At 42.6% G+C, this 22,783-nt stretch overlaps 1 protein-coding gene across 16 annotated transcripts in view; it reads right to left on the reverse strand.

Annotated features, from left to right (window-relative positions):
* Nucleotides 1-22,783, reverse strand: part of CADPS (calcium dependent secretion activator) — a 479,603-nt gene that overhangs the window by 292,644 nt on the left and 164,176 nt on the right. The gene's annotated exons all lie outside the window — the stretch shown is intronic.

A 22,783-nucleotide genomic window follows, 5' to 3' on the forward strand; every position in this document is an offset into this window, starting at 1 on the left:
ACCAATTCCTGAGCTACTTAAGGATATATATCCTAGGGTATCAGATTTCCTTATTGCTGGTTTAGGATTATGTTTCTTTGGGGTTGCTAAATCATTTACTTCTTGTCTATCTATCATCCAACTTACACTATTTTGTAATTATCTCCTCTCCTCACTCCCCCTCCCAATTATTTGTTTGGAGACATTAGATTGGAAGGAATGATGGTACTCATACGTTTTATCCACCATCCTTTAGTCAGTGATTTCCAAGTTGTGATCTACTGGATCCCGGGGGTTCCCTGTAGATCCCTCAGGGACCACAGGAGAGGGCTGTATAGAGGCCGAGGGCAGGGCTCCAGACTTTCCACACTCACTTCAGGCACAGCAGCTCTAGACTTTAATCCATGAAACATTTCATTTGAAAAAAGGATTCTGCTGCTAAAAACAACTGCATGGCACTTACTAAAATCCATACTTGGCACTGACATCTATCCATGTGCTTGCCTAAGGACAGAGAAGTAGTGGACATATAGACAGACATCAAAGTGTTCACAGTAGTGGTCTCCAAATATGGCCTCTAACTAGTTCCTTCTCCTTGTAGGCTTGCATCACTCCTGGTATCAGGAGGTGGATTCTATTTCTTCTCCCCTTGATTTTCGGCTGTCTTTGTCAATGGCTGTGATCAACAGGATGTAGCTCATTATGCTCTGGAAGTTCTGAGCCTAAGGCTTAAATTGACTGGAAGCTTCTACTTCCTGTGTCTTGGTGCCCAGCTGCTGTGCTGTGCAAAGCCCAACACACGTGAGAGGCGAATAAGAGCCCTCTGTAAAGACCATCAGTACAGGACTTCCCTGGTGGTCCAGTGGGTAACACTCCGTGCTCCCAACGCAGGGGCCCTGGGTTCGATCTCTGGTTGGGGAACTACATCCCACGTGCATGCCACAACTAAGAGTCTGCATGCCACAGCTAAGAAGTTCGCATGCTGCAAGAGCCCACAGGCCTCAACAAAGATCCCGTGTGCCACAGCTAAGACCCGGCACAGCCAAAATAAGTAGATAAATAATAAATAAATATATATTTTAAAAAAGACCATCAGTACTAACTGTAAGCCACGTGACTAAGCATCTTCAACACTCCAGCTCAGTGCGATCCCAGGTGACAGCACACAGAACAAAAGGATTATGCTTCTAATAAACCCAACCAACGCATAGAACCCTGAGGGATAATAAAAGCGGTTGCTCTGTTAAGCCAAAATTTGGGGGTAGCTTGTTAGGTGGTAACAGATAACTAAATCAGAACATTCCTGGGGCTCTTTGTTTCCTTCTCTGTCGTTTTCTGATTTTTAAAAATATTATTTTGCAATAAACATTTAATTCCCCTTCTTTAAAAAGAAGCTGTAAAAATGTGTAAGTGGAGGAGTGACTTTTTTGCCTTTGTGATTACTTCCTTTGTTCAGTTTTCATAATTAATACCATGTAAGAGGGCGAGGAAGGCATGATGTGGTTACGTGGCAGAATAAAGCTAACCAGTCCTCGCAGGTATCCAACTTGGCCTGCTAATATATACTTGCACAGTGTGCTCGTGCATGCACACACACACACACACACACACACACACACACACACACACACACACGACACAAGGGACCAAGGATAAAGGAATGCATAATCAAAGAAACAAACAGTTAATAGACTTTCTATGGAAGCATTTGGTGAAGTATAAACGCACCATATAAACCAAAGAAGTGGCGATAATGATTCTAATGTTTAGAAGAGAAGTGGGGGGGGCGGTGCTTAAAAATAATCTCATCCTGGGGCTTGCCTGGGGCACAGTGGTTGAGAATTTGCCTGCCAATGCAGGGGGACATGGGTTCAAGCCCTGGTCTGGGAAGATCCCACATGCCGTGGAGCAACTGGGCCCGTGAGCCACAACTACTGAGCCTGCGCGTCTGGAGCCTGTGCTCCGCAATGAGAGAGGCCACGACAGTGAGAGGCCCGCGCACTGTGATGAAGAGTGGCCCCTGCTGGCCACAACCAGAGAAAGCCCTCGCACAGAAATGAAGACCCAACACAGCCAAAAAATAAATTAATTAATTAATTTTTTAAAATAAATAAATAATAATCTCATCCTAACATTTCAGCTGAGGGGTTAGTAAATTGAAGTCTAGAGTGTGAAGTGACTCACTCACATTGCCAGAAAGTGGCAGTGAAGAAATGAACAGTCACAAATGAAGAGTCATGCTAAGAGAATAATTTAACTGCATACCAGTGAATGAAAAATTTTTTAAAAACCTATGTGTTTTTGGCAAACAGAACACTATTTTACTTTTTTCAGTATAACACTTCAGAAGCATAAAATAGCTGTGCCTTCCTACGGAAGGTAAACAACAATAAAGAAAATATTTATTTAAAGTTATTTCAGAAAGTCAAGTGGGGGAGAGATTGGTTGAAGATGGCAGAGTAGAAGGACGTGCGCTCACTCCCTCTTGCAAGAACACCAGAATCACAACTAACTGCTGAACAATCATCAACAGTAAGATACTGGAACTCACCAAAAAAGATACCCCACAACCAAAGACAAAGGAGAAGAGGCAATGACATGGTAGAGGGGCACAATCACAATAAAGTCAAATCCCATAACCGCTGGGTGGATGAGTCACAAACTGGAGAACAATTATACCATAGAAGTCCACCCACTGGAGTGAAGGTTCTGAGCCCAACGTCACACTTCCCAACCTGGGGGTCCGGCAATGGGGAGAGGAATTCCCAGAGAATCAGACTTCGAAGGCTAGTGGGATTTGATTGCAGGACTTCAACAGGACTGGGGAAAACAGAGATTCCACTCTTGGAGGGCACATACAAAGTAGCTGCTCATCAAGACCCACGGGGAAGGAGGAGTGACCCCATAGGAGACTGAACCAGACCTACCTGCTAGTGTTGGAGGGTCTCCTGCTGAGGCGGGGGCTTGCTGTGGTTCACCTTGGGGGCAAGGACACTGGCAAGAGAAGTTCTGGGAAATACGCCTTGGCATGAGACCTCCTGGAGTCCGCCATTAGCCCAACCAAAGAGCCCGGGTAGGCTCCAGTGCTGGGTCACCTCAGGCCAAATAACCAACAGGGAGGGAACTCAGCCCCACCCGTCAGCAGACAAGCAGATTAAAGTTTTACTGAGCTCTGCCCACCAGAGCAACACCCAGCTCTACCCACCACCAGTCCCTCTCATCAGGAAGCTTGCACAAGCCTCTGAGATAGCCTCATCCAGCAGAGGGCAGACAGCAGAAGCAAGAAGAACTACAATCCTGCAGCCTGTGGAATGAAAACCACATTCACAGAAAGACAGACAAGATGAAAGGCAGAGGACTATATACAAGATGAAGGAAAACGATAAACCCCCAGAAAAATAACTAAAAGAGGTGGAGAGGGGCAACCTTCCATAAAAAGAATTCAGAATAATGATAGTGAAGATGATGCAAGACCTCGGAAAAAGATGGAAGGCAAAGATCAGGAAGATGAAAGAAATGTTTAACAAAGACCTAGAAGAATTAAAGAACAAAAACCTAGAAGAATTAAAGAACAAACATCTCTGTTTGTTTAAACAGAATTAAAGAACAAACATCTCTGTTTGTTTAAACAGAGATGAACAATACAATACCTGAAATGAAAAATACACTAGAAAGGGCTTCCCCGGTGTCGCAGTGCTTGAGAGTCCACCTGCCGGTGCAGGGGACACGGGTTCGTGCCCCGGATCATTCAGATTCGATGGAGAAATCAAAAGCTTTACAGACAAGCAAAACCTAAGAGAATTCAGCACCACCAAACCAGCTCTACAACAAATGCTAAAGGAACTTCTCTAAGTGGGAGACACAAGAGAAGAAAAGGACCTACAAAAAGAAATCCAAAACAATTAAGAAAATTAAGGTAATAAGAACATACATATTGATAATTACCTTAAATGTCAATGGATTAAATGCTCCAACCAAAAGATACAGGCTTGCTAAATAGATACAAAAACAAGATCTGTATATATGCTGTCTACAAGAGACCCACTTCAGACCTAGAGACACATACAGGCTGAAAGTGAGGGGATGCAAAAAGATATTCCATGCAAATGGAAATCAAAAGAAAGCTGGAGTAGCAATACTCGTATCAGGTAAAATAGACTTTAAAATAAAGAATGTTACAAAAATAATAATAATAATAAAATAAAGAATGTTACAAGAGAGAAGGAAGGACAGTACATAATGATCAAGGGATCAATCCAAGAAGAAGATATAACAATTATAAATATATATGCACCCAACATAGGAGCACCTCAATACATAAGGCAACTGCTAACAGCTATAAAAGAGGAAATTGGGGCTTCCTGGTGGCGCAGTGGCTGGGAGTCCGCCTGCCGATGCAGGGGACACGGGTTCGTGCCCCGGTCCGGGAGCATCCCATATGCCATGGAGCGGCTAGGCCCGTGAGCAATGGCTGCTGAGCCTGCACGTCCGGAGCCTGTGCTCCACGATGGGAGAGGGCGCAACAGTGAGAGGCCTGCATACTGCAAAAAAAAAAAAAAAAAAAAAAAAAAAAGAGGAAATTGACAGTAACACAATAACAGTGGGGGACTTTAACACCTCACTTATACCATTGGACAGAACATCTGGACAGAAAATAAGGAAACACAAGCTTTAAGTGACACAATAGATGAGATAGATTTAATTGATATTTATAGGACTTTGTATTCGAAAACAGCAGATTACACTTTCTTCTCAAGTGCACACAGAACATTCTCCAGGAGAGATCACATCTTAGGTCACAAATCAAGCCTCGGTAAAGTTAAGAAAATTGAAATCATATCAAGCATCTTTTCCAACCACAATGCTATGAGTTTAGAAATCAATTACAGTGAAAAAAAACGTAAAAAATACAAACAGATGGAGGCTAAACAGTACGTTATTAAATAAGCAAGAGATCACTGAAGAAATCAAAGAGGAAATCAAAAAATACCTAGAGACAAATGACAACAAAAACACAATGATCCCAAACCTACGGGATGCAGCAAAAGCAGTTCTAAGAGGGAAGTTCATAGCAATACAATCCTACCTCAAGAAACAGGAAAAATCTCAAATAAACAATCTAACCTTACACTTAAAGGAACTAGAAAAAGAAGAACAAACAAAACCCAAAGTTAGCAGAAGGAAAGAAATCATAAAGATCAGAGCAGAAATAAATGAAATAGAAACAAAGAAAACAATAGCAAAGATCAATAAAACTAAAAGGTGTCTCTTTAGAAGATAAACAAAATTGATAAACCTTTAGCCAGACTCATCCAGAAAAAGAGGGAGAGGACTCAAATCAATAAAATTAGAAATGAAAAAGGAGAAGTTACAATGGACACCACAGAAATACAAAGCATCCTAAGAGACTACTACAAGCAACTCTATGCCAATAAAATGGACAACCTAGAAGAAATGGACAAATTCTTAGAAAAGTATAACCTTCCAAGACTGAACCAGGACGAAATAGAAAATATGAACAGACCAATCACAAGTAATGAAATTGAAACTGTCATTAAAAATCTTCCAACAAGCCAAAGTCCAGGACCAGATGGCTTCACAGGTGAATTCTATCAAACATTTAGAGAAGAGCTAACACCCATCCTTCTCAAACTCTTCCAAAAAACTGCAGAGGAAGGAACATTCCCAAACTCATTCTACAAGGCCATCATCACCCTGATACCAAAACCAGACAAAGATATATACAAAAAAAGAAAATTAGAGACCAATATCACTGATGAATATAGATGCAAAAATCCTCAACAAAATACTAGCAAACAGAATCCAGCAGCACATTAAAAGGATCATACACCATGATCAAGCGGGATTTATCCCAGAGATGCAAGGATTCTTCAATATACACAAATCAATCAATGTGATACACCATATTATCAAATTGAAGAATAAAAACCATATGATCCTTTCAATAGATACAGAAAAAGCTTTTGACAAAATTCAACACCCATTTATGATAAAAACTCTCCAGAAAGTGGGTATAGAGGGAACCTACCTCAGCATAATAAAGGCCATATATGACAAACCCACAGCAAACATCGTCCTCAATGGTGAAAAACTGAAAGCACTTCCTCTAAGATCAGGAACAAGACAAGGATGTCCACTCTCACCACTATTACTCAACATACTTTTGGAAGTCTTAGCCATGGCAATCAGAGAAGTAAAAGAAATAAAAGGAACACAAACTGGAAAAGAAGTAAAACTGTTACTGTTTGTAGATGACATGATACTATACATAGATAATCCTAAAGATGCCACCAGAAAACTACTAGAGCTAATCAATGAATTTGGTAAAGTTGCAGGATACAAAATTAATGCACAGAAATCTCTTGCATTCCTATATGCTAACAATGAAAGATCAGAAAGAGAAATTAAGGAAATAATCCCACTCACCACTGCAACAGGGGAGAGCTGGGGCAAAGTAAGAGTTGCATCGACATATATACACTACCGAATGTAAAATAGTTAGCTAGTGGGAAGCAGCCGCATAGCACAGGGAGATCAGTTTGTTGCTTTGTGATGACCTAGAGGGATGGGATAGAGAGGATGGGAGGGAGGCTCAGGAGGGAGGGGATATGGGGACATATGTATGAATATGGCTGATTCACTTTGGTGTACAACAGAAACTAACACAGTATTTTGAAGCAATTATACTCCAATAAAGATCTATTTAAAAAAAACTACAATGAGATACCACCAGTTAGAATGGGCATCATCAGAAAACCTACAAACAACAAATGCTGGAGAGGGTGTGAAGTAAAGGGAACCCTCCTGCACTGTTGATGGAAATGTAAATTGATACAGCCATTATGGAGAACAGTATGGAGGTTCCTTAAAAAACTAAAATAGAACTACCGTATGACCCAGCAATCCCACTACTGGGCATATACCTTGAGAAGACCATAATTCAAAAAGACACGGGCACCCCAATGTTCACTGCAGCACTATTTACAATAGCCAGGACATGGAAGCAACCTAAATGCCCAACAACAGATGAATGGATAAAGAAGATGTGGTACATATATACAATGGAATATTACTCAGCCATGAAAAGGAATGAAATTGGGTCATTTGTAGAGATGTGGATGGACTTAGAGTCTGTCATAGAGAGTGAAGTAAGCCAGAAAGAGAAAAATGAAGACAATATATTAATGCATATATGTGGAATCTAGAAAAATGGTACAGATGAACCGGTTTGCAAGGCAGAAAGAGAGAAACAGACGTAGAGAACATACGTACGGACACCAAGGGGGGAAAGCGGGGTGGTGGTGGTGTGATGAACTGGAAGATTGGGATTGACATGTATACACTAATATGTATAAAATGGATAACTAATAAGAACCCGCTGTATAAAAAAATAAAATTTTTTTTAAAAAAAGAAAAAGAAAGTCAAGTGGGGGAGGAACTCAACAGATCAGCTGACATCAGTGGGCAGGAAGACATCTTTGGCTGCAAACAACAGAAGCGCATTTATGTGTTAACTGTGAATATGAGAGATATTTCCCTGGAATTTCTGAAGCTTCTTTTTTTGGCCATGGGAGTTAATGTACATTGTAAGTCATGATGTAAGAAAAGAAGTGATTAGTCTGAGGAGAAGCAGAGGCAAATAAAATCTCCCAGTTTCATAACGGCATATGCTTGAGGATTTATCATTTCCCTTCTTTCCGAGTTTGCCTCTTTGAATATTCTGTTTATGGAATATATTTCATAATGGTGCCTCACCTATCTTGTTTAAGTGATGTCCAACTCATTTGTATTTTCCTGTGTATTTCCCCGTGGCCATTTATTCAACATCATACATTTTGATAACATCTTTCAGTTAGGGAGCATCCCAGAATGCACTGGGTAATCAGGCAGGAATGTATTTTAAGCCATCAGGGACCAGAGAATTTGTCATCACTGCACATGCCCTTTGGTCTCGTGCTTCTCTCCATACAGTAATGCCCAGAAGATGCTGGCCTCAGCTAGTTCTTAATAACATAATTGTGATAATGGTGATGGCTGAGGGTTGCCACCAAGCAGCATAGCTGCAGCAGCTGTCACCACAGCCTGGGAACTGCCATCAGGAGTGGATTGCTTCCTTTACGGCCAAAGGCTTGAAGATTAAAACAGCGAGAGGAGCTTTGTTTATGGCAGAGAAGAGGGATCAACAGTCTTGTTTGTATAGATTAGGGTCGAGGGGGCACCCACAGGGGGGTGGCAAATCTCTCCCATCTGTTCTTGTTTTTCTAAAGGGCTGATAGCAGTGAACAATTTAAAATGGCTAAAACTTCCTGCTCATTGCCCTCAATATCAATTTATAGGTTTGTAAGTTCATACTAACCTCCTCGGGAAATTTGTGAAAAAGTCCCAAATGGGGCAGGAAATACTGCAAAGTGCCATCCGATTCAAGTAGAAATGATTTCAATCAACATTCCAAATGCCACGGGCATTTTGGGGGAGACCGATAAGAAATTCTAAGAAAAAGCACTTAAGTGCTGCCACGGACAGGAATTTCTTCTTGTTTTTAATTGAACAACGAGAAGGTACATAGTCAGAAAGGGATACCTGTGAGACCCCAGGCATTTAGAGCCAGGATGGATCGGCTTGAACATTTTCAATTTTCAGGGGTGGGTAACATGACTACTTCACCTTTCTGTTAATATTATCTTTTGTGTATTTTGAAATCTTGTCCTTAAATTTCAACATTGTGCGTTATTGCTGCTTCCTGCTTACCTTTCACTTTTTTTTTTGCTTTCACCTTAACACGATTATGGCAAAAATCCCTTCTTATTTAAAAAAAACAACAACAACAAAAAAAAAAACAACAAAAAAAAAACCCAACCGTCCTCCCTTTTTTTTTTTTAGGATTTACAAAGAACTTTTAAAGACATTATCTCCCCTGCATAACGACTGTGCGGTAGGTGGCAAGCGCAGTGCTGTGAAGTAGGTAGGACTGACATAAGTCATACCCATTTTACAGTTGAGGAAATCGAGGCCTGGAAAGGTAAATCATTCATCTAATCCAATTATGCATTCATTCAACAACTATTCAGGGAGCAGGCACTATGCTAGGTGTGCAACCACATTACAGAGCTGAGGTGCAGAGGTGGAAAAGTACTGTGGTCAGGAGGCTATGCCTGGGAGCTGAGATCAGGATTTAATCCAAATTTCCCATCAGTTCATCAAGATTTCTCACTCTCAGCATGACTAACGTTTTGGAGTGCAGAGTTCTTTATCATGGGGACTGTCCTATGCATTGTAGGATGTTTAGCAGCATCGCTGGCTTCTGCCCAATAGAAACCAGGGACACTCCTCCCCCACCTGTGATAACCCAGAGTGCTGCTAGACATTGGCTAGTGTCCCTGGTTGGGTGTGTGTGTGTGTGTGTGTGTGTGTGTGCAAAGTTACCTCAATTGAGAACCGCTGAGATAACTGAATTTGTGGCCTCAGTCCCTCATCTCTAAAATGGGTATAACAGTCTCCACCCATCAGCCCTGCTGTGGCTAATGAATTGACCGGAAATGCCCAGTAACAAGAGATGTCATTGCTGTATAATGATTCTTTTTCAGGTCATCGGATACTTACGGAGTGCCTTCCGTGTACCTGCCAACAGGAAGGTGGGGTCAGATCCAGGACTTAACCTCCAGACTTTGCCTTCTATCTATACTGCCTCCTGTGCTTCACCAGCTGGTCACTCCTCCAAGCCTCCCATCCCACCTTGTTCTTGCTCTCGCCATCTGAAAACATCTTCCTGTCCTAGTCTGTCCTCATCTCTTGTCACCTAACTTGTAAGGAAGCTTTCAGGTTTGAAAAGGCTTTTCTCAGGCTGACATTTTAGAACGTCCCGTGCTCAGAGGCTCCGTGACATCCTGCTGTCCTTTCTGTGAACAACCCACACACGACGGATCACAAAGCCCTCCGAATGTCTAGCGCCAGAAGGAACTGGGGATCCTGTAACTCACTGTCCCCAAGGGGTCTATGGCAGCAGTGAGAGGTGATGTGGGAAGAGAGGAAGAGAAGAAATGAGTTGACATTGTCAGCAATTTTCTCTAAATGAGTCCCAGAAGGGGGAAAAAAAACCTTTCCAGAGTGTAAGTGTGACAAATGATTCATCTTTTGACTTCCTTTGTTACTAGGCTGTGACTTGACAGCTTTCAAGAGTTTTAGTGATATTTATTTGTAGAAAAACTTCCTAGGGCTAACAATGAATACATCTTGAACAAGGAAGGGCTAAAGTTAGATTTCATCCAAGCAGCAAAGTGTGTTCTCTAGGCAAAACAGTGCAATTAATTTTGCCCTGCTGCACCTGAGCTGAAAATAAATGCATTCCTCCATTCCCCTTTTCTTCTGGCATTACCTTAGATGGCTTATAAACACTTTCCCTATAATAGGAAATGTGAATCTAAAGAGACTGTACACAATGAACTTTAAAAATTATAATGTAAACATAATTAAGAGATAATGCCAAGAAGATGGAATGTCATCATGAGATAATGACCTCTAACAGCTGTAAAAGTGTGGAAAAAGAAAACTGATGCCCAGATATACAGGTTGGGCATTAGCCAAGACCTTCACTTGAATGTCAGTGCCCTAGGGCTCCCTGAGTGATAACTGAATCTCTGCTTTATAAAATGTAGTCGATTCTCCATCATTCTCAGGAGGGGGGCTGTAAGGCATAAAACCAAACACAACACATTAATTTCTATCTGGATGATGTATTTGTATAACCCTTTGGACCCAAGTGTACTTGATATTATAGAACTTCTTTCTGCCAAGTCGCTAAAATTTATCAGACCCCTGTTCGAATCTTTCAAAGCCTTAGCTTCTGCTTCTGGTTGATAAATCAATTCACGCAAATGTGCTAATAGCTTCTTGGGTCATCTTTCCCAGCAGATACATTTCTCTGTTAATAACTGGAAGAGCTTCTAGGAAAAAGCAGCTCCTAAGATGGGCAGGATGGGTGAGATTTCAAGAGGTGGCAATGGGAGATGAGCTGAGAGGGCACTCCAGGTCGAGGAAGCAGCATAAGCGAAGTACGGTGGTAGGAAAACTCAAAGCAAGCTGAGAAGCATAACGAGTAGTCTGCTTTGACCACAGGGCAAAACTGGTCAAAAGGAGTAGCAAGCATTTTAGCTGTGAAGAGTACTGATTCTTCTTTAGACTAGAGTCCCAAACAGGTACCTCGTTTGCTATGTTTGGAGTAAAAATGTGCTTTGGTCCTGTTCAATATATATATTTTTTAATCAAGGTTTTTAGCTTCTCTTAAAAATCTGGAAGATCTGTCCGCAATGGGCTTATGATCCTGCTGGAGCTGAACCTGATTAGCAGCTGTCTCTACTTGGTGAGGTGTTTATTCTCCAGTTGGCCGCAGTCCCCACCATTCCCTATTGTTTCCCAAAACACCAAGGAAAAAAAGAAGTTTTGCTTTATTGTCAATTTTTTCTTATGGTAGAGAATCATAATCTCCAAGAAGATGCATGTTTGTATTGTGTTTTGTTCTTATACTGAGGCTCATGAAAAATCAAGTTGAATTTTCTTGCACCAGACTCACTTCACTCATTTCTATTAACTCTGTCGGCATCTGAGATCATGATCCCTGCTTTAAACAGGGGAAGATTTTAAAAGGTTTTTGGGGCCGGGGGTGACATGACCAAAATTATACGTCAGTTGGGGCACGAGAAACCACACCAGATGGAAAAGAAGGAAGAGTGCTCCAAGACAGAGCAGAATTAGCACGTAACTGTAGTTCACAGGGTTTGAACCAGGATAGCTGAAGTAGCAATACAGAGGGCAGTAACTCAGATGCAGGGGTGAAGAAGATGACATTTTGAGGTTTTTATTCTAGCTTCCTGAGCATATGACATCAGAAATTGGAAAATTAGAAGGAACTGGAGTGTTGAGGTGAGTGATGAGCTCATTTTGGATATGTGTCGTTAAGGATACTGGGCAGATTAATTGGAAATATGAGACTAGGGCAGGGAATTGGGAATCACCTGAATGGAAAAGGCAGTTGAGAACTTACGGTTACCAGGGGGAAGGGGGGGCGGGGAGGATAGATTGGGAGTTTTGGATTGATTGACATGTACACACTGCTATATTTAAAATAGATAACCAACAAGAACCTACTGTATAGCACAGGGAACTCTGCACAATATTCAGTAATGACCTAAATGGGAAAGGAACTTGAAAAAGAATAGATACGTGTATATGCATAACTGAAACACTCTGCTGTACACCTGAAACTAACAAAACATTGTTAATCAACTATACTCCAATACAAAATAAAAATTAAAAAAAAAATAAAAAGAAAAGGCAGTTGATATTATTGAAAGGAAGATCACTAAAGCTGAGAGACGGTATGTAGAAAGAATAGAAGTCCATGTATGAACCACGGGAAGAGCAACATTTAGGAGGGTCTTAGTTTGTTAATGCTGCTCTAAAAAGTATCATAATTGAGCTGCTTATAAACAACAGAAATTTATTTCTCACAGTCAAGATCAAGGCACTGGCAGATTGCCTGTCTGGTGAGGACCCACTTCCTGGCTCACAGATGACCATCATCTCCCTGAATCCTCACATGGCAGAAGGAGCAAGGGGTCTCTCTGGATTCTCTTTCATAACAGCACTAATCCCATTCATGAGGACTCCACCCTCATGACCTAATCATCCTCTAAAGGCCCTGCCTCCAAATACCATCACATTAGGGGTTGGGTTTCAACCTTTGAATTTTCGGGGTACACATTCAGTCTATGGCAAGGAGCCAAGAGGAAACCATGAAGGAGCCAGAGAAGGAGCAGCCAGAGAAAAGGACAAAAACCAAGGAAGTAAAGCAGGATGAGAGGTGCAGAGCAGGGAAGTCTGAGATAGAAGGACCCACAATGAGAAGGCTGTGGCCTGAGGCAGGACCACTGAATTTAGAGGGCCCCATGGGGGTGGTGCCAGATTCAGAGAAAGTTGAGGAATGATGTATATTAATGAATCTATTAAATAAATTACATAAAGGCTTAATCACCAGGGTTTCTAAGCCACGAAGTGAAAAATAAGCATAGAAACTAAAGGATCAGAAAGAGTTGTCTAAAAGAGTCCCAGCCATATACTAGAATGTGCTCATAGAGAGTAGCCAGTCCTTCCATTGCCACCACTAACATTCTGAAATCTGGTGTACACTACCAGATATTTTAAAAATGAGAAACCTTGTTTGGGGCTGGGCATGAATGTGTGGTTTTTGTTCTATAAACTCATCTGTCATTTTGACACCAACCACTTGAATTTCTCAAACCACCATCACACCTCTGCATGATAAAGAACAGAGCATCCAGGGTGGAAATTTTCTGGATTTTGCTTGTGCTACAGTGGTATCCTTTTCTCTTGTCAATGATGCACTGCTTTTCTTTCAGTGAACGGCCATTCCCTACTTCCATCTTGTTCTGGAGGAATGGCAGTCTCAAGCAAGTAAATTCTTCCCATGCAGTGTCCCCAATCTCCTACCCAAGCCAAAACATGGGCAGAAGATCCAAGAAAGCCAGTCGGAGCTTCTCCTGAGAGTCTTAAGCAGAGGAGTCTGAGCACAGAATTCCGTTGGAGTTGAGTCATTCAGATGATGGTGCCCAGTAGCATCTGTTGTTGTTACCCTCAGAGTGGTGCTATTCCTGTCCCCAGGTCTGATTGTTGTCCCTTAACCATCACTTTAAAACATCACTGTTGTTTAAGTTAGCTGGCATCAGTTTAAGTTGCTCGCTACCCGAATAGTCTCACTGCTATACGTATGTTTAAGAAGGCAGTATTGGTGAATTTTACTGAGGATATGATGCTGGACATCAAGATGAATGACCTGGAGATTTGTATGATTAACCATGAACATTATTTGGAAATATACCGTGAACATCAGTTGCCACCACAAATCCCCCTTGAGATATTCTCCTATTGCCCTGTGGGAGCAGGACCACTATTTGTTCTTCATTGCTATAGTGCTCACCCTTGGAGCAGACCTGGCACATAGTAGATGCTCATTAAACAGGTGAGTGACCACATACAGGAGTAGACCCTTTCTGCCATCACGGTGGTCATACAGAGCTTTACATTTTCTTCCTCATAAAACTCCTCCAAGGTGAATAGTGGGCTCCTTTCTTTATAGACTGGGAGACTGAAACTGAGCCACAGGGGATGTCAATGCCTGACTTGGCAATAAAATACAGCAGATCCAGGGGCCATTCTCATCTTCCCTGGAAAAATTAAAAAGAAGCACCTGGGCTAGCTCTCTGTTCACTGAAGCATCGTGGTAAGCTAACCTCCACCCACCAAATTCTGCTCGTAGCTATCAACTTGGCTGGGCCCTGGACCTTAGGGCTACAGCTTGGAAACCTCAATTCATGGTTAGGCTGGATTACTACATGAGTCGGACAGAGACAGACAGACACACACACACACACACACACAGAATATCCCATCTGCCTTGTCAAAGAATTTCTTAAATGTGCATTCACCTGGCACAGTGTAAAACACACCTCAAAAATGATTCTTCTGGGCTTCCCTGGTGGCGCAGCGGTTGAGAGTCCGCCTGCCGATGCAGGGGACACAGGTTCGTGCCCCGGTCTGGGAAGATCCCACATGCCGCGGAGCGGCTGGGCCCGTGAGCCATGGCTGCTGAGCCTGCGTGTCTGGAGCCTGTGCTCCGGAACGGAAGGGGCTGCAACAGTGAGAGGCCCGCGTACCGCAAAAAAAAAAAAAAAAAAGAGAACAAATCCTCTTCAGTCTACTTTAAAGCCAGGGTTCATCAATATTGTGTAGGTCAGAGGTTGACAAACTATAGCCTACGGGCCAAATCTGGCCAATGGACTATTTTTACAAATACAGTTTTATTGGGACCCAGAGTCACTTTTTTCTTTACATATTGTCTATGGCACTATTGAAGCAGAGCAGTGCAACAAAGGCCATATGGCCCACAAAGCCTAAAATATTTACTAACTGACCCTTTACAGAAGAATTTTACCAACCTCTTATTCTAAAGGTCTGTATGGTCTCTATGGGTCTTCTATCTCTACCATACTATGAATCCACGATTCCTATCTGATAAATTAGATAATACAGTCAACCTAGAGAAGTGATGTTCAAACTTTTTAGACCACTGCCTAGGGTAAGAAGTACAACTTATATCTGTGGTGGTTTGAAAAAAATGTGTCTACAAAGTCTTTGGTAGTCTCCCCTTCAAGAGGTGGAGCCTAAGTCTTCTCTTAGAAGCGGGACACAATGACCCACTTCTAAGGAAGAGAATTCAGCAGAAGTGATGACCTGTGACTTTGGAGACTAGGTCTTAGAAGGGCACTGTGGTTTCCACCTTGGTTGCTCTCTCTCCTGGGTTCCCTCAGGGTTTAAATTAGATAAAGTGGGTCAGGCATTTGGCATAGTGTCTGGTACATAGTAAGTGCCCCTTCATAAACTTTGGTTCTCAGTACAGTTATCATAACTCAGTCCTTGATAGTGGCTCACTCCTATTAGGGGATGATTTTTGCATTTTTAAAGGAAGGCATTGGGGAGCTAATCCTATGACTCACTGGTGCCATTAAAGTGGGAATTCTAGGACTAACAGTCTCTATTTAGTTCTTACCACGTCCCCGGCAATGTACTTGCCCTTCACATGCTATGGCTCGCTTAATCATCACAGGAACACTGTAAGGGTTGTACCATTATTACCCTCAGTTTATGGCTAGGAAAATGGAGCACAGAATTTTTAAGTAATGTCCCCAAGGCGACACAGCTGGAAAGTGGTGGAGGTAGTGTGGGAACCCTTAGTTGGCTCCCAGAAACTGCAGTCTCACTCACATTATTCTTCCAGGACAAGAGAGAGCAGCTACTTTGGGGAAAAATTATTATTAGTGTCTGTAGTTGCAGGGAGCAGGGGTTCGGGAGTAAACAATCCCAGGAGAGGGGCCCAGAGATATCCCATTTAAAGGCACAGCGATGACGAGAACACAGATGGAAGGATATCTCTTGGCCTCTGCCAGAGGACCATGAGACCGCTGGGGAGTCTCTCCGAAAAGCCTGAAGCAAAGTGATCCTTGGAAGAGATGCCCTGCTTATCATCTGATTTCACTGGAAGATACGTACAGGCTCATACCTGGAGGCACTGCGTTGGGGCACAGAAGCAGTTCAGAGAAGGGTGCCTTGCAGAATGACTAAGAATAGGATACAGCCTCCTGTTCCCCAGCAGAGGGAGGTTTGTTCATTTATTCACCAAATCATTCATTCATGCAAACATTCAAATGCCTATTACATGCCAAGGACAGTGGGAGACACAAAAATAAACAAAACATGGTCTCTGCCTTTAAGGATCCATGAAGACCAAAGCCCAAGTGACCAGTTACAATGCTATGGGCTGAGCCAGACAGAAGAGGAACGAAGAAAGTGCAGTGGGGCTTGGCTTGGGGGAGCTCCCAAGGATGACACAGAGGAGGACAGGCATGGGGAGACCAGTTGAGCCGTATCATCAATGGTCATTTGTAGCAACATGGATGCAACTAGAGATTATCATACTAAGTGAAGTAAGTCAGAAAGAGAAAGACGAATACCATATGATATCACCTATATGTGGAATCTAAAATACAACACAAATGAACCTATCTATGAAACAGAATCAAGGACATGGAGAACAGACTTGTGGTTGCCAAGGGGGAAGGGGCTGGGGAAGGGATGGAGTTAGCAGATGTAAGCTTTTATATAGAGAATGGATAAACAACAAGGTCCTACTGTATAGCACAGGAACTGTATTCAATATCCTATGATAAACCATAATGGAAAAGAATATGAAAAAAAAGAAATGTATATATATGTATAACTGAATCACTTTGCTGTACAGCAGTAATTAACACAACACCGTAAATCAACTATACTTCAATTAAAAAAATGAAATAAATGGGTTGGTGGTGATGAGACCAGAGAGAAGGGAACACACATGAAAAATATGGACTCAGGAGTATGGGGTGACTGACTGGATGGAAGCAAAAGAAATGCAGGAGTTACTGGGTTGATTTTCAGTCTGTTTCTGGCGATCTCTGTCCAACAGAATTTTCTATGATGACGGAAATGTTTTATCTGTTCTTGTTCAATATGGTAGCTGTTAGTCACACATAGCTATTGAACACTTAAAATATGGCTAATGCAACTCAGGAGTTAAATGTTTAAAAAGTGTACATTAATTAAAAGCATCTAAAGATTTATTTATCATTTATTTTATTTACTTTTGGTTGCATCGGGTCTCAGTTGCAGTATGCAGGATCTTCGTTGAGGCACGCTGGATCTTTCGTTGCGGCATGGGCTCTTTGTTGTGGTGTGCGGGCTTCTCTCTACTTGTGGCGTGCAGGTGTTCTCTTCTCCAGTTGTGGCACGCAATCTCCAGGGCACATGGGCTCTGTAGTTTGTGGCACACAGTCTCTCTAGTTGAGGCACGCGACCTCAGTAGTTGTGGCGCGTGGGCTTAGTTGCCCCACGGCATACGGGATCTTAGTTCCCTAACCAGGGATTGAACCCACGTCTCCTGCATTGTAAGGTGGATTCTTTACCACTGGACCACCAGGGAAGTCCCTAATGTATATTTAGAGTACCTTAAATGAATTTTCTCATTTCATTCTCACAATGAGTCTATGCAATGGGTACCACCCTTAGCTCCCTTTCACGGATGAAGAAACTGAGGCACACAGAAGTGAAGTCACTGGACGAGGATGACTGAGCCAGTAAATGGAATGTGACCTGAGACATCCTGGCCCCAGAGCCCATGCTCTCAATCACTCTATGACTATCTCAGCATTCTGTTCACACAAACCTTTTTGTAGAGATCAGCCCCATTACGTAACAAACATGTTAAAAGCTTGTGAGAGTTTTGACAGTAGAATTATCTACAAGGTATGAAGGCAGCTTGTTCTTTAAATGAATACATGTGTGAACATCCTGATTCGACTTTTTGGTAAATCTATAGAACTTGGCTGAGAGAGTTCACACCTTCAACTGAGTGACTCTACTTAATGAATTCTGAAAATGTATTAAACTTCTTAAGGGACTCCAAACACTTTTCTACCAGAAGTCACTTAATCCAGGGAGGGACCTCTCAGTGGGCATGGAGGAGGGTTCTGTAGTTCATTTAAGGGAAATGAATGGGAATTTTTTGACTTCCAGTGTAGGGAATGGGCATTAGAGCTCACCGCTGGAGATGGTTGCGTGGATGCCAGAAAGCTCCTGGGAACATCCTTCTCCAGTCCTCAAAGATGCTGATCTTTGGCCTGTCCCACCAGGAAGCTGAAATTGAATTCTGACACCAGTTTTTTCTCCAGCAGGATTAGTGGCAAGCTGAAGAGAGAAATCTTAGAAGTGATAGACCCTAGGGCAGGAGTCATAGTGAATTATGGGGCTCTAAGATAGATTTGAACAAGTGGCTCCTAGGGTGATGTGGCACAGCTACAGGAGACTGGCAAGGTCACATAATGTGTGACTCCCAAGACAAAAAGCAGGCAAATCACACTGAGATGAAATGCCAGGTCGTATTTTCCCTTAGTTGCAAAAGGTGAAATTTTGGAAGTAAAGACCCGCAATGGGCCAGTGGTGTATGTAACACAATGTTTACCACAGTTGACCTATTGTTACGGCAAAGCGTGTCCCTTTGCAAGTTCCCTCATCTAGAACTGGGCATCCACAAGTGAATTCCCGGCGACATGAGAATTTTTAGCTAAGCAATGCCAGGTCCTCATGCTGTAGGACTTAACTCTGACTTCATTCATTCCCTTTACCCACTAATTGGACACCTGCGTTGTGGCAGGCAAGATTTTAGGTACTGGGGACACAACATTGAATGACTTGAGTGAGGTCTCTACTTGGAGCTAATATTCTAGTGGGGAAAGAAGGCAAAAAACAGAAAAATTCAACAAAGAAAACAATTTCAGCTCATTATACCTGTGCTGCAGAAAATAAAATCAGATGTTATGATACCATGGTCTCCTTCTATAGGGACATTTCTCTTAGCCTGAGTGACAAAGGGTCACTTCATTCTTTACTCTCAGAGAATATTCTTTCCCTGCTCTCTGAATCTGTTCTACCAATCACTCCTGGGAAATTGTAGCTGTGAGATGCTTGTCTGTGCTATACTCGTGTGAGTGTACATTTCACTTTGATTTGACTCATTCTATTTTCCATTTGACTCACTTATGCTTTAATGAGACCTAAGGAGATTAGCTGGTATCCACTGTGGTTTATGTATTTCAACTACTGTTTTCTTTTTTCACTTTTTTTGCCTCCAACGAAGATCCCTAATTTGCTCTTCCTTTCATCCGGCAGGCCTTCCTTCATCTGTCTGCTCTGAACTGGACTTAGTGCTAATGATGATGGATTTGTTACATGGAAATTCAAGTTCCCCTCAATGACAAGAGCTGGGGATTATTCAGGATGGTTTCCTCCTCTAGTACAAAGCTAATACCAGCCAAACATAGCACTCTTGAACTTCTAAAATGATGCCATCAAATTTTAGCCAGCACAGGAGGATCCAGTATCAAGTAGTACTTGAAGGGCTGTTTTTCATAGAATTTGTAGAAGCTCTGTAGATTGACAACATTTTCATCAATATACAAACTGCAGCTTGGAAAGATCCCTTTCCCCTCCTCATTGTACCTCTTCTGGAAAGCCCAATAGAGGGAAATATCTCCTAATAGAGTCAGCAAAACAGAAGGTTCAAGAGAACAGGAAACCCCCGTATGAATTAACCAAGCCCAGCATATCTGCACTTTGCTAATGCTTGTGATTCCAGATTGGTATTAGAAAATAATCCATAGTAATATTCCTGTAAGACAGAAGAGTGCTCTGGGGGGAAATTAATAAAATCAGCCCACTTTGCTGTGCTTCCCTCCTTAACTTGACGATAGTCTTTGCAGGATTCTTTCACTATTTGTGTCACATGCTCTAAACCTGGAAAGGTACCAGTGTCTGGATGAGGTCATTTGGGGTTCCTCTCTCCCCTCCAAGGCAGCATCCTTATCCTTACAGGCAGCTGGGCACAGTGAGGAATTCTTCTCCTTTGCTCACAAACACCCACCTCCTTCAGCTCACTCTTCTTTCCTCAGTAGCTCCTGATTTCCCACCAGAGAGGCTTAAGAGGGAGCCTGCCTGACTCCCCTCCAATCCATTCTGCTTTCAACAGAATGTCTGTCTTCACATGCCGTTCTCCCTGTATGTCTGTCCACATTTCCCCTTATCATAAGGACACCAGTCATACTGCATTAGGGACCACCCTGGTGACTTCAATTTTAACTGGATTACCTCTGTAAAGCCTCTATCTCCAAATAAGGTCACATTCACTGAGGGTTAACACTTTCAACACGAGTTTTTTGGGAGACACTATTCACTCCATAACAGGAAACTATGTCACTTTGCATCCATGACAGTCGACACAGTGCCTGACAGGTAGTAGGCACTTAAACACTTCCTGATTGAATGAAAAAATCAAAAGCTGATAATGGGCCCTGAAGGAGAAATAATGGATTGGTAATTTTCCATAAACGAGGAAAAGTTATGCTGTCAAATACATTAGCCTTTAGCCCCGTGTGGCTATTGAGCACTGAAATAAGGCTTAGTCCAACTGGAGTTGTGCTGTAATTGCAAAATACATTCCAGATTTCAAACACTTGGTAAAAAAAAATAAAAGTATAATGTATTCTTAATAATTTTTATATTCATTATATTGTTGAAAAATGTTTTGGTTATACTGAATAAAATTTAAAATATTATTAAAATTAATTTTACCTGCTTATTTTTACTTTTAATGTGACTACTAAAATTTTTTTTTTTTTGCAGTACGCGGGCCTCTCACTGCTGTGGCCTCTCCTGTTGTGGAGCACAGGCTCCAGACGCACAGGCTCAGCGGCCATGGCTCACGGGCCCAGCCGCTCCGTGGCATGTGGGATCGTCCCGGACCGGGGCACGAACCCATGTCCCCTGCATCGGCAGGCGGACTCTCAACCACTGCGCCACCAGGGAAGCCCAATAATAATATTTTTGTGTGTACTGGTATGAATGTATATATATACTGCCAGTGTATATACGTAGTGTGTATGTATATCTATTATTATGCATCCATCACTGTGCTAAGTACTGTACATATAAAATCTTATTTAATCTTTGTTTTATTTATTTATTTAATTTTATTTTTGGCTGCATTGGGTCTTCATTGCTGCATGAGGGCTTTCTCTAGTTGCGGCGAGCGGGGGCTATTCCTCGTTGTGGTGCGCGGGCTTCTCACTGTGGTGGCTTCTCTTGTTGCGGAGCATGGGATCTAGGTGCACAGGCTTCAGTAGTTGTGGCACATGGGCTCAGTAGTTGTGGCTCGTGGGCTCTAGAGCGCAGGCTCAGTAGTTGTGGTGCATGGGCTTAGTCGCTCTGCGGCATGTGGGTTCTTCCCGGACCAGGGCTCAAACCCTTGTCTCCGGCACTGGCAAGCAGATTCTTAACCACTGTGCCACCAGGGAAGTCCTATTATTATTATTATCATCTCCATTTCACAGATGAGGAAAGTGAAGGACTGCAGATCAGGTAACTTGCCCAGGGACACTATGAGTGGGGATTTAAACCCAGCCATCCTGGCCCCAGAGCACACTCACTCACACACTGCTTCCTTTTCACAAGACAGCTATCTATTTGGAGACGGCAAAAGCATTGAAAAGAGCCAAAGGCTAAGTTGGGGAGTGTAGAACAACTCTCTCGCCACCCCTGTGTAGGAAAATTCAACTACCTTCCCCATCTTCATTAGGATGGAGCCTGATCAGACACAATGAACGAGAAACCCAGCTGAGTCACTGGTGACCCTGCTATAATCGCCTCCACTGTTGTATCAACGATGAAGCAGAAAGCTGAGAGGCTGTGGCATCTGCCGTAGGCACACAGGATAAAGAAAGGGACAGGGGCATTAGTAAGTGCTTTTCGACTTTCAGGGAAGCCGGAGGGCCTGGGAGTGGAGCAGAAAGCAAGAACTGACAAAATACTTAGCTAATGGCCTCTCTCTGCCAGGGCTCAGCCCCAGAAGAAAGCTCCATGGGATGTGAGGAAAGGCACTCCAATGTCAGGACGCCTTCCCTTTCACTGCAAAGACATTTGAAGGTACTTGCAAGACTTAACTCAGACCTTCCAGATTCTGTGTTCCAGCATCTTACACTTGATACTGGCTTTAATGAGGATATCTCCAGCTCCCTCTCAAACAGAGGGGTGTGTCCAAGCAAGAGTCTGACGAATCAGGTCACTCCCTCCTCTTCTATTCCCGTAATACTGGTCCCTTCAGGAAGGGAAACAAAACAAGACTACATTTTTTCATGAATATTCATACTTGAAGTCATTATGAGAGACATGTGCTTGAATCCCTACTCCCTATCTTATTAACTACTGGACCCTGGACAGATTGTTTGTCTCCAAATTGCAGTTTCCTTCTTTGTAGAACTGAGTTTTTTTTAATGTGTACCATCAGAGGGTTGTTGCTTATTATTATTTTTTATAAATTTATTTATTTATTGTATTTTATTTTTTGCTGCGTTGCTGCGCGCAGGCTTTCTCTAGCTGTGGCGAGCGGGCGCTATTCTTTGTTGCGGTGCGTGGGCTTCTCATTGCAGTGGCTTCTCTTGTTGTGGAGCACGGGCTCTAGGTGTGTGAGCTTCGGTAGTTGTGGCACGCAGGCTCAGTAGTTGCGGCGCACAGGCTTAGTTGCTCCGCGGCATGTGGGATCTTCCTGGACCAGGGATCGAACCCGTGC

This window comes from Monodon monoceros, unplaced genomic scaffold (genome assembly GCF_005190385.1).
Source record: "Monodon monoceros isolate NGI ecotype Baffin Bay Population unplaced genomic scaffold, NGI_Narwhal_1 Super_Scaffold_3, whole genome shotgun sequence".
Taxonomy (NCBI): Eukaryota; Metazoa; Chordata; class Mammalia; order Artiodactyla; family Monodontidae; genus Monodon; species Monodon monoceros.